This window comes from Pleurodeles waltl, chromosome 7 (genome assembly GCF_031143425.1).
Source record: "Pleurodeles waltl isolate 20211129_DDA chromosome 7, aPleWal1.hap1.20221129, whole genome shotgun sequence".
In the NCBI taxonomy this organism is placed as follows: Eukaryota; Metazoa; Chordata; class Amphibia; order Caudata; family Salamandridae; genus Pleurodeles; species Pleurodeles waltl.
In genome coordinates this window covers 453,092,786-453,107,939 of record NC_090446.1, presented here as the reverse complement: position 1 = coordinate 453,107,939, position 15,154 = coordinate 453,092,786, and the positions used below count along the sequence as shown (strand labels likewise).

Here is a 15,154-nt window from a genome sequence, read left to right as displayed (position 1 = left end):
GGCTTCAGGCCTGGCAGCAAGGTTTAGGTTGACAGGTCAAAATGGCGGACGCGTGTTTTGAGGAGGAGGTGGCAGCAGTCACTGGGGGCAGGAGCCCTTTAAATTGAATCTCGCGCTCCCACCTCGCGGGACGCGCGTGGCCGCGCACGGGCAAAGCCCGGGCCAAGGGCGGGCCCGTCCTGCGCCCGTCAGCACCTGGCAGAGGCTGGGCTGGGCCACCCCCCTGACGTCTTCTCTGCAATCACTGGTTTGGGCACCTAAGCCTTAACAGGTACTTTTGAATACCCTTCTTTCTTGATTTTTTTGAAGCAGTGCTTTAATTTTGCCTCTTTGACCTCGTAAAACAGCCCCTTAGCACTGTGGGAGGTTACTTTTTCTTTCTTTTTGTCTTATTTTTGCTATAGACACATAGCATTTTTTATTCTACTCAGCCTCATTACCTCTATCAGAGAGGATCACTGTATGTTTAGTATAAATATTTTTCTTTTTTTGGTAGGGTAAATATCTAGTAAGAATGGGTAAAAGGAAGCAATCCAGCTTAAAAGATACTACCTCCAAGAAAGATCACTCAACAATATTAACATTTATTTCAGGAGCTATGGGGGCAATTGATAAACAAATTATTAATGTTGAGGAAAGGATTTTAATTCAATCTTCTGAACTTCCCCATTCCCCCCCACCACTCAAATTGACTAATTTGTCGGCAACTGGACCTCAAATTAGAAGTAAGAATGGATGTATTCAGGATATAACTGATTTCATTACAGACGACAACGACCATCCACCTCCTCCTAAACGTTTAAGGAAACCCAAATTAGTTAGTAAGGATAAAGGCCCCAGTCAAGAGCCACTTGATAAGATCAGACAAGGTAATCCAGGACCCCGACTCACTGAATCTACTCAACATGCACATACTCTCTGCGAGAATTCAAAACATGGTCATAGGAATGTACAACCCATAGTGAATACGGAAATTAATCCCTTAGAGACTATTAACTGTTTGGAACATCTAGTCAGGCTCCTTTTCGACCAAATGATTGAACGTTTAACACGATTGGAGGAAAACGTGGAGACAATGGTTAACTTAACGAAGGCTCAGTTTGCAAGTGTAAGCGCAACAGCCGTCACTATCCAACATTGTGACGAATTAGGCTCAAACAGTAACCCCTCACCAGTGCATAAACAGCGACCACATACGCATCAGCTCACCCAAAGACACGTAGATTTATGCCCTCCACCAGTTAGTATCAGCAGCTCCCCATACCAAAAAGCACAGCTAAACAGAGGGGAAACATTGACCAGCCTGAAACTCCCTAGAGATTCTTCTTTAACATCAAGAGACACACTAGATCTGCCACCAGCGGCAACTCCCTATTTGATAGTCCTGGCAAATCGCCCCACTCTCTCTGGGGACCATAGGGAATCATGGACAGCGTTGAGGAATAAATCCTTGGATTGGATTGGAACCCGCATGAAATCTGGCATGACAGAAGTTCTCTTTGAGGATATCAAAATGGTTTGGAGGGTAAAATGGGTGGGAAATAACCAGAAGTCATTTAGGGGTGACTGCGTGGTACTCTCCTTTAAATCTCCGAAACTGGTCGAAGACATTCTGAGCCACCTAAGCCTGCGGCAGATTACGGACTATGGCACCATATTGTTGCCTCTGGGTTTCTTCTATATGCACAACATTGACCAGGTTCATCCTGGTTCTAATTTCGACAAACAAACAACTAGGTCGGAAAGATATTATTCAATCCCAACCAAAAATAGATTTAATGCCCTCTCTTTGGAAGGTGTCGATTGACTATCATTTGACCAGGAAATGGGCGGGCCTATGACCACTACGCTAATACCAGTTTCCAATCCACTACAGAGTGGGCATGGTTTGGTGGAGAGCAATGAAGATGGACAGATGGATATGGATGTTGAACCGAGTCAAATTGCTAATAATGTAGTGCCAATAAGTGGATTTTCTATCCAGTCAAAAGACATAGGGGGTCATTACAACATTGGCAGTAAAAGCCGCTTACCGCCGTGCAGAAGACCGCCAATACACCGCTGCGGCTGCGGAATTCCGCCACAGCTATTATGACACACATCTCCGAATCCGCCGAAATTCAGACACCCACACAACTCTGCCACACCAAAGGTCAGTGTTAAACTGGCGAAAACAAATCCTCCACCTCCACGCCAACAGAAACACACCCATGCTATCACGACCCACGAATCCACGCGGCGGTCTTTCAAATGCGGTATTCCATTGGCGGTACACACCTCCGCGCTCAAAATACACACACATCTCCAAAACACCGCCACATTGGACAATTCCAAATACACTCACCTGATACACATACACACACCACTCCCACACACCCAATACAATATAAAACACATACCCACATCACCCACAAACCCCTAAGACAAGAATTCAGAAAGAAGGCCAGAGAGACATCACTGATTAGACAATCCCACCACACAGAGGCACACAACACCATCACCCACACAACATCCACGCACAAAACACCACACACCACTACACATCACTACACTCATCACCACATACACCACCCCACACATCACACACACCACCCCATGGCACGCCAAAGACACCCCCGCTTTTCCGAGGAGGAGCTCAGGGTCATGGTGGAGGAAATCGTATGGGTAGAGCCGCAGCTATTTGGCTCACAGGTGCAGCACACATCCATAGCCAGGAAGATGGAGCTATGGCGCAGAATAGTCGACAGGGTCAACGCTGTGGGACAGCATCCAAGAAATCAGGAGGATATCAGGAAGAGGTGGAACGACCTACGGGGGAAGGTGCGTTTAACGATCTCCAGGCACAACATCGGGGTACAGCGGACTGGCGGCAGACCCCCACCTCCTCCCCCACAACTAACAACATGGGAGGAGCAAGTCTTGACCATTATGCATCCTGAGGGCCTCGGAGGAGTCGGTGGAGGGATGGACACTGGTAAGTCAAATCTTAACTATCATATCCCCCACCCTACCTGCATGCTATCACACACCTCCGCCCTCACCCCCTCCCCTATCACACCAACTCCTCACTAATGCACTAATAACACTTCCCAACACCAAGCCCTGCATGACACAACTAAGCATGGACACCCAGCACTAAAGCATGGCCACTGCACATACCCAGAACAACCCCCCCAACCATCATCGCACAAGCCCACACACAGGAATGCTAGCACTGGGGTTCACGCTCACCAACCCATTGCACACCATGACACACACACATGCAATAATCATGCGCTTATGCCCCTGCAGGATCACAAAGGACCGTCACCAAACCGGAGGGTCCAGACATCTCCACTCCACCCACAGAAGAGGCCCACAGTGACGATAGCAGCTCTGCCCTACTGGAGCCTGATGACCAGCCCGGACCATCGTGGGCCTCGGGACAGTCGGTTCCCCTTGCACAGGCACAGCCCAACACTGACCTTCCACCCTCTGGTAACACCAGCACAGCACCCACCCAGCGGGCCCAAACCTCCGTACCCAGGACAGGTCAATCAGCTGTGTGTCCACCACTACAGGGAACCAGGATAACCCACCACCCCAACAACAACAGGGACCTGGGGGCAGTGGTAGTGGGCACACGGTCCAGGGGACGGAGGCACAGGAACACAGGGGAACTGGGAGGGCTGCTGTGCGACAGGGGGCGGACAGGCCAAGGGAACCCACTCTCCACGAGGCCCTCTCCTCCATCATGGGAGCATACCACCACTCCCAGGAGACGATGGCGATGGTACTGGTCAAGTTTCAGGAGACCCAGCGCCTGCAGGAGAAACAGTATTTGGGGTACAGGGAGGAGCTCAGGACCATCAACTCCGCCTTGGGCACCATCGTAGGGGTGCTGAAGGACATACAGCAGACCTTGAGGGACACCCTGGCACTCCAAGGGGCCCCAGTCACTAGCCAGGACGATGAATTGTTCACCACCTCCGCCGGCGCTAGTGGACAGGACGCCCCACCACAGGACCACCACACCAGCACCCCATCCCCTACAGACGGACAACCACCACGCAAGCGGTCCCTGAGATCCAGGAACAGGACAGAGCAAGATGGCAAGACCCCCGCCAGGAAATGAGACCACCCTGATTGTACCCCCACCATCTCACTTTGTTACCCTGTCCATACTTAAACTGGCCCAGCTCCACTTCCTATGCCCATATGGGCAGTGCACCTGTGAGACTAATAGACTGGACTCTGCCATGGACAATCCTCAACCATCACCATTTTACAACCCCCCTCCATTTTTCAGCACTTAAATAAACACCCTTGAAACACAAAACAATCTGGAGTCAGTCTATGATTTGGTAAAATGTATTATCAATGACAGTGTCAAAATGCATATTTTTGTTGTAAAGGCAACATACCAATGTCACGCATCACAAGTCCTTGAAGGATGCATGCAGATGACACACGTTGGTAACCACACCTGTGAAACCGTAATGGAAAGGAACAACTCAGTTACCAAATAATCCCAGTAAATTACACATAGGATAGAGTAAGACGTGTGACAGTGAATATAATGGTAAAAATGAAAATGTTCTCACCTGTGTGTCACAGGAAATATTGCTGTATGACTGACTCCCTGTTGTCGTTGTCTTCTTCCTCAGCTTCCTCCTCATCACTGTCCACAGGCTCCACAGCCTCCACAGGCTCCACAGCTGGCACAACACCGTCATCTGGACCATCCTCCTGCAGAAAAGGCACCTGGCGTCGCATAGCAAGATTGTGAACCATCGAGCAGGCGATGATGATCTGGCACACCTTCGGTGAGTAGAATAGGGAACCACCTGTCATATGGAGGCACCTGAACCTGGCCTTAAGGGGGCCGAAGGTGCGTTCGATCACCCTCCTAGTCCGCCCATGGGCCTCATTGTAGCGTTCCACTGCCCTTGTCCTGGGATTCCTCACTGGGGTCAGTAGCCATGACAGGTTGGGGTAACCAGAGTCCCCTAATAGCCACACACGGTGCCTCTGGAGTTGACCCATCATATCAGGGATGCTGCTATTCCGCAGGATGTAGGCGTCATGCACAGAGCCAGGGAACATAGCATTAACCTGGGAGATGTTCTGGTCTGCCAAACAGACCATCTGTACATTCATGGAATGATAACCTTTCTGGTTCCTGTACACCTGTTCACTCCTGTGGGGGGGGACCAGAGCTACATGGGTCCCATCAATAGCACCTATGATGTTGGGGATATGTCCAAGGGCATAGAAGTCACCTTTCACTGTAGCCAAATCTTCCACCTCAGGGAAAATGATGTATCTCCTTACGTGTTTCAGCAGGGCAGACAACACTCTGGACAGCATGTTGGAAAACATAGGCTGGGACATCCCTGATGCCATGGCCACTGTTGTCTGAAAAGACCCACTTGCAAGGAAATGGAGCACTGACAGCACCTGCACGTCAGGGGGGATTCCAGTGGGATGGCGGATTGGTGACATCAGGTCTGGCTCCAACTGGGTACATAGTTCCAGGATTGTGGCACGGTCAAACCTGTAGGTGACAATTTAATGTCGCTCCTCGTTATATGGGCTAGGCCTGGGTGGAGAGGGCTGGTTGTAAGAGGGAAGGGTGCAGAGTTCAGGGAACATGAATGCATGTGAATGAATGTGCCACATGGTTAGGGTAGGGAGGGGGGCCACTCACATCGACGGTGCAGTTGGTAATGACTTCGCTTATTCCCTTGTGCATGTCATATAGGCCAGCGCCCACCAGAAGAAGGACATTTGGCGTGCCATCGCCAAGGACGTCTGGACCTTGGGGGTCCACCAGAGACGGGGCACCCACTGCCGGAAAAGATGGGAGGACATTCGCCGCTGGAGCAAGAAGACGGCGGAGGCTTAGCTGGGGATGGCCTCCCAACGTGGGAGGGGTGCCCGTCGCACCATGACCCCCCTGATGTTCAGGATCCTGGTGGTGACCTACCCTGAGTTGGATGGGCGCATGAGGGCATCACAGCAGACACAAGGGGGTGAGTACAACATCATTCAGCGGACTTTGCGTGCAATGGAGGGGTCTGGGTGGGGGAGGAGGCCTGTGTGTGTACCTAGACCAGGCAGAAATACGTAGACTAGGCCCCTCCGTAATGCAGGCCATGTGGCACTCTACCCCACCGCAGTAGAGTGCCAAGTACAGGTATAGATGCCCCTGTGGCATCCATGTGTGCAGATGTCCACCATAGCCATGTAGGCCAGATCCCAGAAATTGCATCTGCAGAGGCCAGGAGCATGGCGTAGTGCAGGGGGCTGCTGTGTCTGTATTGTCTGCCAACGGTAGCGGTATGCCATGCACTCAACCTGTCTTTCTTCTGTCCCCCCCCCTTTTTGTGCTCTCCCTGTTCTTTTGTGCATCAGCATCATCAGGTGGAGGTACAGTGGCACCGGAGCATGAGGGAGCTGCATCCCACTTGGCCCTGGAGGGCCACACCACGGACTCAGAATGCACCAGTGGGACGGAGGGCGAGGCGAGCTTCACGTCGGGCACCGGATCACCAACCAGCGGCACGGACTCGTCCTCCGATGGGAGCTCCCTTTTGGTGGCGGCACCATCTGTGCGCCCCACTTCTACAGGTACAGCCGCCACCTCCCCTACCAGACCGCCCTCCCAGCAGCCCCTCAACGTTCGCCCCGTGTCCACTCACCCAGGAGGGTGAGCATCACCTTCGCCCCAGGCACCTCAGGCCCTGCCCAGTCACCCCTGCTGCCCTCAGTGAGGAGGCCATTGACCTCCTCAGGTCACTCACTGTTGGGCAGTCTACCATTGTGAATGCCACCCAGGGTGTAGAAAGGGAGTTGCAACACAGTAATGCATCCCTGGAGGGCATTCATTCTGGTCAGGCTGTCCTTCAGTGAACCCTGCAATCTCTGGCCGTAGCACTGATGGCAGCCATTGTCCCTGTGTCTAGCCTCCCCCTCCAACCTCCTCCACCCAGACCCAATCCCCTGTACCCCAGCCCATCCCAAGCACACCTACAGACCAGCATGCACACACCTCAACACACAAAAGTAGCTCAGGCAAACATAGGCACCACACAACCCACAGGCACACACACAAGCATCACCCACGTGCCGACACAGCAACATCCACTGCCTCCACTGTGTCCCCCTCCTCGTCGTCTCCCTCCTCCCTCCCAGTGTTGTCTACACTCTCACCTGCATGCACTACATCTACAGGCACTAGGACTCGCACCAGAACACCCAGCACCACACTCGGCTCACCTGCACTCACCACCTCCACTCCCATTTACACGTCCCCTGTGTCCTCTCCCAGTGTGTCTGTGACACCCCCTCCCAAAGTACACAAACGCGGGCACCCACACACCCAACATCCATCCACCTCACGACAGCCTCCAGTACCTGCACCTGCACCCAAAACACCTAAAGTGACACCTCCTACAACCACCTCCTCTTCCTCCACTCCCAGACCCCCTCCAACTACCCATCCCAGTGTTCGTCAGAAACTGTCCCTCTGTAAAGTTGACCTTTTTGCCCCCACCCCCCCTCCAATTCATCAGTCCCGTCGTAGCGCCTCAGCCAAAAAGCCTCCAATACCAGTGGTGACTGTTCAAGGTGTGTGGAGTGCCCCGGCCACAAGGGCAGGCAGTGTGACCCGGAGCCAAGGCACTGGCAGCCCACCCCCTGTAAAGGCTCTGAAATTGGAAAGTGGCCGACGGGACCCTGTGAAGACTCCTGGAGGCAAAACAACTCACAGGGGCTCCAGGGGGATTGCAGAGTCAGCTGTGACTCCTCCAAAGGTGAGGAAGGGCCAGAGGAAGTCTGCACAGCTTGGTGTGAGCAGCACGGCGGAGAAGGGCGGCATCCTTCCAGGCGGTCGGGACGCCACCGCCAGCACCGTCGTCACTGGTCAGCAGACCACTGCCAGAGTCATTGCCCAGGAGGGCCCAAGTATCGTCACTGGTCAGGAGACCACTGCCAGAGTCAGTGCCCAGGAGGGCCCAAGTATCGTCACTGGTCAGGAGACCACCGATACCGCCGGAGTCAGTGCCCAGGAGGGCCCAAGTATCGTCACTGGTCAGGAGACCACCGCCACCGCCGGAGTCAGTGCCCAGGAGGGCCCAAGTATCGTCACTGGTCAGAAGACCACTGCCGGAGTCAGTGCCCAGGATGGCCCCGGCTGCCACAGCCCCGCTGGGCAATGAGGAAACGTCATGCCACACACCAATGCACAGTCCAGAGAACGTCATGCCACACACCAATGCCCAGTCCAGAGAACGTCATGCCACACACCAATGCCTAGTCCAGAGACCGCCATGGCAAAGCACCGCTGAACAGTCCCGAACCGCCATGGCAAAGCACTGCTGAACAGTCCAGAGACCGCCATGGCAAAGCACCACTGAACAGTCCAGAGACCGCCATGGCAAAGCACCGCTGAACAGTCCAGAGACCGCCATGGCAAAGCACCGCTGAACAGTCCCGAACCGCCATGGTGAAGCACCGCTGAACAGGGCATGCACCGGGGAAGAATGAAAAGGCCGCCACATCAAGCATCGTTATCCCATGTGCAGGTGGGACAGTGACAGGACGGGAATTTCCACGGGGAGACTAATCCAGTCTGGGCACCAGTCCCCCTCCAGAACCAGTGGAGAGTGTTATCCATTTGAGAGACTGTGGCTTTGCACTCCCCAGGATTGCACAGTGGGCAAGCCACCCACTGTAGAGACTTGAGAGACTGTGGCTTTGCACTCCCCAGGATGTTACAGTGGGCAACTCACCCACTGTAGAGACTTGAGAGACTGGCTTTGCACTCCCCAGGATTGAACAGTGGGCAAGCCACCCACTGTAGAGACTTGAGAGACTGTGGCTTTGCACTCCCCAGGATGGTACAGTTGGCAACCCACCCACTGTAGAGACTTGAGAGACTGTGGCTTTGCACTCCCCAGGATACATCAATGGGCATGGAGCCCCATCGTGGATCTGGCTTTGCACTCCTCCGGCTGAGGTGCCCCCCCTTCCCTTCCCCCTGAGGTGCCTGTAGTATTTCGATCTGATGCCCCAGCAGTGTTCTCTCCGTTTGTGGACAGGTATCTTTTGTGGGCCTCGCCCATGCTTTTTTGGACTAGTGGTGCACGGACATTGATATGTACATATCTGCACTACTTCTCGTAATGTATATACTTTTGTATGATTTTATAATATATCTGTATAATTTTGAGACATGTATATTGATACATTACAATGTTTGAACTAATTTCGTTTTGTCTTTGCATTCTTCCGGGTGGGTTGTGGGTTGTTACTGTGATTTTAGTGAATGCATTGGTGTGTGTGTTGTAATATGCGAGGGTGGGGGTGTGGGTGGGGGTGTTTCGTGTGTGTCCCCCTAACTTTTGCCTCCCCCCTCCCCTATGTCGTCGGTGCAGTACTCACCGTTGTCTTCGCCGGTGCCGGGGTTGCTCTTCGTAGATGAGTAGGAATACAAGGGCCGGTAGGATTTGGAGTTCCGGCTCCATGGAGTCCTCCTTCCTCGTGGGATGTGTTCAGGTGAGCGTTTTTCCATTGCAGTTACTGTTTCCGCCGTGTTTTTATCCACAGTGAATCCGCCGCGGAAAAGGTGGCGGATTGGTAGGTTGTGATACTATGGGCGGTACATTGTCTCCCGCCTATCTGTTGGCGGTGACCGCCGCGCTGCTTGTCTGTACCACCGTGGCGGGCGGTGTGTTATAGTGGCTGTCTTTGCTGGCGGTTTCCGCCAGGGTCACGATTCCCTTTTTTTTCCGCCGGCCTGTTTGCGGTATTACCGCACCTTTAACACCGTCCGCCAGGGTTGTAATGACCCCCATAGTAACTAAACAGTCTACCATGGGGCAAGGGACTAAATCTGGGGCAGAGGATTACCTATTTCTATTTTGGAATGTGGCAGGTCTGCGCTCGAAAAGTAAGAATGAAGACTGGTTAGAATATATTCGATCCTTTTACTGGGTGAGTTTACAAGAGACTTGGTCCGTGGACCCTATCCACATAAATGGTTTTAGGAGACTTCACACCCCAGCCTTTCCTTGCTCACGGGGCAGGGCAAAAGGTGGGCTGTGTACTTTCATCTCCAACAAGTTCAACTTAATTAAGGATGTAAGACTAATCTCCAACTCATTTTATCAACTGATCTCATGTAAATTAAGAATCATTGCACAAATGGTGATTATTAACTTTTACAATAATGTTCCTCAACAAAGTTTTTTTTCTGTTCTCAAACTGTTGCAGGAAGACCTGGACCGAGTATGTAATTCAGCGCATAATGAGACTTTTATTGTGTGGGGGGGGATTTTAATACACATTTGTGTCCTCAATCCATGGAAATATCTTGTCTTTTTGGCACGGGTGGAGATGACGACTCATACCATTTTATACATAATCATTATGGTAACTTGTTGAATGAAACGTTGTTTAAATTTGATCTCTTTCTGTGCAATAGTTTAAATCATTGTAAACCACAGTTAAAACCCACATTCAATGGCAGACATGCTAACACAATAATTGATTTTAAATTACTATCTAATAATTTTACTACTTACGTGTCTGAATATAAAATTCAAGATGTTTTGTTTAGCGATCACTATCCTCAAAGCTTAAGCATTGTATTCCCCCAAGCCAATATTAAACACAAGGAACCAACGAAGAAGGTAGAGAATATAGAATTGGGAACAAGAAATGGTTACACTATTCGCTGGTCACAGCTTGAGCCTATGTAGTTCATGAAACAATTAATGAGCAAACTTTCTAAAGAGTTCGAAACTTGTCTTTCAGACAATATTTGCCCACAAGCCTGTATTAACGATTTTATTGCAATAACTACTGAAATTAAAAACTCTCTTACAGTTAGCTTTGGCAAATCTAGACTTTGTGTAGACAAAAGATGGTTTGATAGTGAATGTACTCAAGCCTACAAAAATCTTAAACAGTCCTTACACAGACAAAATCCTGATAGACATGACATCAGCCTTCGGAGGAAGGAGTATAAAAAGGCCATAAGAAGAAGAAAACAGAATTTAAAAAACGAGGCTTGGCATTCTCTTCATGAAGCAAGCCTTAGGAATGACAATGTTAAATTTTGGAAAATTGTAAACTCTCCTCTTCTGTGTGATGGAACATTACCATCAATTGAAATAGCCATTACTGAAGAGGATTGGGTTTCTTTTTTCTCTAGTATATACTCCGCTAAAGATCTGGTCTTGGAACCGAACTCTCGGAGACCAGTTCCTCAATCTATTTCTCCATCATTTAGCCTCAAGGAGGTTATAGAGGCAATTAACTTATACCGACCTGGGCTGAGTCCATCATTGTTCCCATCTTCAAAAAGGGAGATCGTCAAAATACTGCATGCTACCGCCCAATCTCTTTGCTTGACACTCTTGCAAAGATTGCTGGACGAATTGTTTTAAATAGACTACGAGTTTGGACGGAGGAAAATAATATTCTTTCGGACTTGCAATATGGCTTTAGAGCTGGAATAGGGACCATGGAGCAGGCCCTGAACTTAGACATTATACTCGGTAAATAAATGAGGGCTAAGGCCGGAGCCTTATATCTAGTGTTTGTCGATCTGACTTCAGCATTTGACTGCGTGGTCCATAGTAAATTATGGCCTATTTTATTGGACATGGGGGTAGACCTAACTAGTGTTCATTTTATTAGGGAACTATATGCTGGAGCTAAAGCCAAGGTGCGTTACGGGCTTCAGGGTGAATGCACCTTGGCCTTCCCTATTGAATGGGGGGTATGACAAGGTTGCATACTAGAGCTACTACTGTTTGCCTTATATATTAATAAATTAAAGGGGGTATTATCTGATGCTTGCAGTGACCTCCCAGAAGTTAATTCTCGAAATATTCCAGCACTCCTGTACACGGACGATGCCGTTCTGATAGCCCGCACCCCAGTAGCATTGCAGAGGCTACTCACAACCTTTGATAAGCATATGGAAACCTTAGGTCTCACAATTAACCATTCTAAAACCTTTTCGATGACATGTGGTAGAAATTCCATTAAGAAACCCCAGATTATGCTAAAAGGTACGAAACTAGATGTTACAGCAACTTTTTCATACTTAGGCATCACATTCGATAATGAAGGGACATGGTCACAAGCCATAAAGGCAAGGAAGCTGTCATTCACTAAAACTATCATGGCTGTAAAAAACTTTTCGAAAAAGATCGGTAGAGCGACTCCTAAGAATATGATGACATTGTACAATGCAAAATGTGTTTCTCTTGCATTGTATGGGGCAGGACTCTGGGGATATAGGAATTGCAACAACTTACAGCTAGTTGAAAACGATTTTTTAAAGTTTATCTTAAGCGCTCCAAAATCTACCCCTACACTGGCATGCCATATGTAATTGGGGGTATCATACCTCATAGATTTAATTTGCATTCAACCAATCTTATTATGACATAAAGTATGGACTTCTGATTCCGCTAGACTGATTAGGGCCGTCATAGAAGATGCATTGGCATTATCTTACTCGTTGAAAATTCCATGGCTAAATTATATAAAGATTTTTTTTACAGAGCTGGGCTATCCTGAGTTATATTTCACTCAGTAAAACTGGAAACAATTTCCAGGAAAGAACTGAAAAAAATTTGTCTTACTCACCTGGCCGATTTAAGATGGGCAAACTGAGGCAAAGAAACCCAGCGTAATGAGGAATTTCATGTTGCAACAAATAGATGGCATGGAACCATATTTGACCAATGTACTGAACCCAAGGCATCGGTTTGTCCTTACGCGTCTAAGATTAGAGATTTTTCATCGCCTTGTTAGCTTCCCGTGTATTAATGATTGGACCCCTGTCTTGATAAGATGTCCCTGTGACTTAGTGTCTGAGCAAAGTACAATACACATTCTCTTTTTTTGTAAATTCTATGCAGACCCAAGGAAAGCGTTTGTGATTATATTTTTAAAATCAATGCATTTTAAACATTGTCGCCCTGCTTTTAATTACCTTCTGTCTTTACCATCAATTGTGATTTGAAATGGAATAGCTTTATTTTTATGTGCAGTGATGAAGGCTAGACCATACTATCAAATTACCTAGATAGGGTTTTCATATTTGCATACATTTTAAACGTATTTTATTAATGACAATAGCCTCTGTTTTAAATCATACTCTTATACTGATTTTTCCTGTCATGTTTTTGAACTGTGGCTTTTATGTGAATTTACTTAATTTCTTGTAACGTAACCTTGCTATACGGTCCTTTTAGATACAGTTTGACTTACTGTTTTTATACTATTCTAAATATTGAGTGATGTTTTTAATATGAATTATCTGCTTTTATGATTGTTTTATTCAATCGAATAAAGTATTTTTGATGATAATGATGATGACAGGTCAAAATGGCAGTTTAAAAACTGCTCTGCCATGCTACAGTGGTAGGAGTCAGGCCGGGTTTGTTTTGTCACTACAGTTGGTGGCACAATGTGTGCTGCAGCCCACTGGTGACATTTAACTTACATGTCCCTTTGTACACTTTGCATCATATACTAGGGACTTATGGGTAAGATACATCTGCCAATCAGGTGTATGCCAATTTCATAGTATTTAAAGGAGGAGCACACATATATTACCACTGGTTAGCAGGGTAAAGTGTACAAAGTTCTATGGCCAAACAAATAGTCAAAGCAAAACACTGCAGGAGTGCCATGCAATGATGGTAATTTCTAAGAAAAAGCCTTTCAGTTGTGCTATGCATTTTTATTATGGTGAAGGAGACAAGATTTTGCAGCCAAGCTAGACCTTAAAAAGCCTTGAAAACATTTCCTTTATTTCATAGCTACGTTGTTAGCTACACTGGGTCCAGCTTTTAAGTGTTATGATTTCCAATTATAATTTCAGCACCAAGGTACCTTGGTGTTAGTGCGCTATATAAATACCCATACCTGTACCCATAGTTGCTCCAATTCTATAATAAATGTTGAAAGCAACTCAATAAACATCACAGTGATGCATTGTTTTACTTCTACAATGTAATGTGTGTCCTTTTGACTGCTGGCCCTTGAGAAGATATTGCCGGGGATGCTGGATGTGTTAGATGCAGTGTGAAGATGGCAAAGGAGATTCACTGGTGTATTGAGAAGTTAACATGGTTCATATTTAGTGTCTGAGACAATATATATGTTACAAACCCAACCTACTCATTGCTCCTCCTTTGAGGTTAAACAAACAGCAGTCTTCAGAGGTTGTTATATTATGTTTTGTCCCCAGCACCTACATGACAGACTTCTGCCATTTGTATGGGTCTGCAGTGCTTTCGGACTCTGAGTACTTTTTATGAATGTGGGATTAGTTGGCCTGTACGCTTTATTGGCAGACGAGAGTGCATGATTTAGATAAAGTTAGAAAAGTGCACAACAACTTCACAATACATAGCCCAAGGACCTCAATGCCCTTCCACCTTCATCAAAAGAGGTAAAAAGCTTACAGGTAACTGTGTTAAATATCGCACTCAACAAGGCCACAAACTGCAATGACATAATAAAAACACCGTGATGCTTCTTCCCATACCTTGGATATGAACAGAAGATAAACAATCTATCCTGACATTTGTAATTTTCACGCTCGACTATGCCAGCAGCCTATAACCTGGCACTCCAAATTCCAGAAAAATGCTAAATACATCTAATCCATCAAATCTCTATCTTCACCCGAAAGCATGCATTATACTAAACAAGCAATATTCACTGCATTTTGCATCATAAAAGGAGCATATCAAGAAAAACTACCCTTATACTTATAAATTAAATTCAAGCAATATAAATAAAATAGGACATTGCACTCTAGGCATGCTCCAGAGGCCATCATACCGCCTTTTGATTAAAAATCCATAGGAGGCACCAATTCCTCAGTGCATGCCACCAATATCTGGAACTCTCTACCAGCCACAATTTAAAGCATCCAGAGCATTTACAGTTCGGAAGAAAGGTAAGAACCTGTCTATTTACAAAATAGCTAACCAAGCCATAATCCTAACATAGAGCCCGGAACAATGACCACTCCTTCAAGTACAATCTATAGTCTACACATTTGGAAAAGCCCAACCAACACACTTTCTTCATGTTGGCAGACTCTAACAATTTTCTATGTCCAGGTAACTTATGA

General features: G+C 47.8%; 1 protein-coding gene across 2 annotated transcripts in view; it reads right to left on the bottom strand.

The window, feature by feature from the left end:
- LOC138304173 (sulfotransferase 1C1-like) overlaps window positions 1–15,154 on the bottom strand; it is a 283,807-nt gene that overhangs the window by 128,003 nt on the left and 140,650 nt on the right. The window lies entirely within an intron of this gene.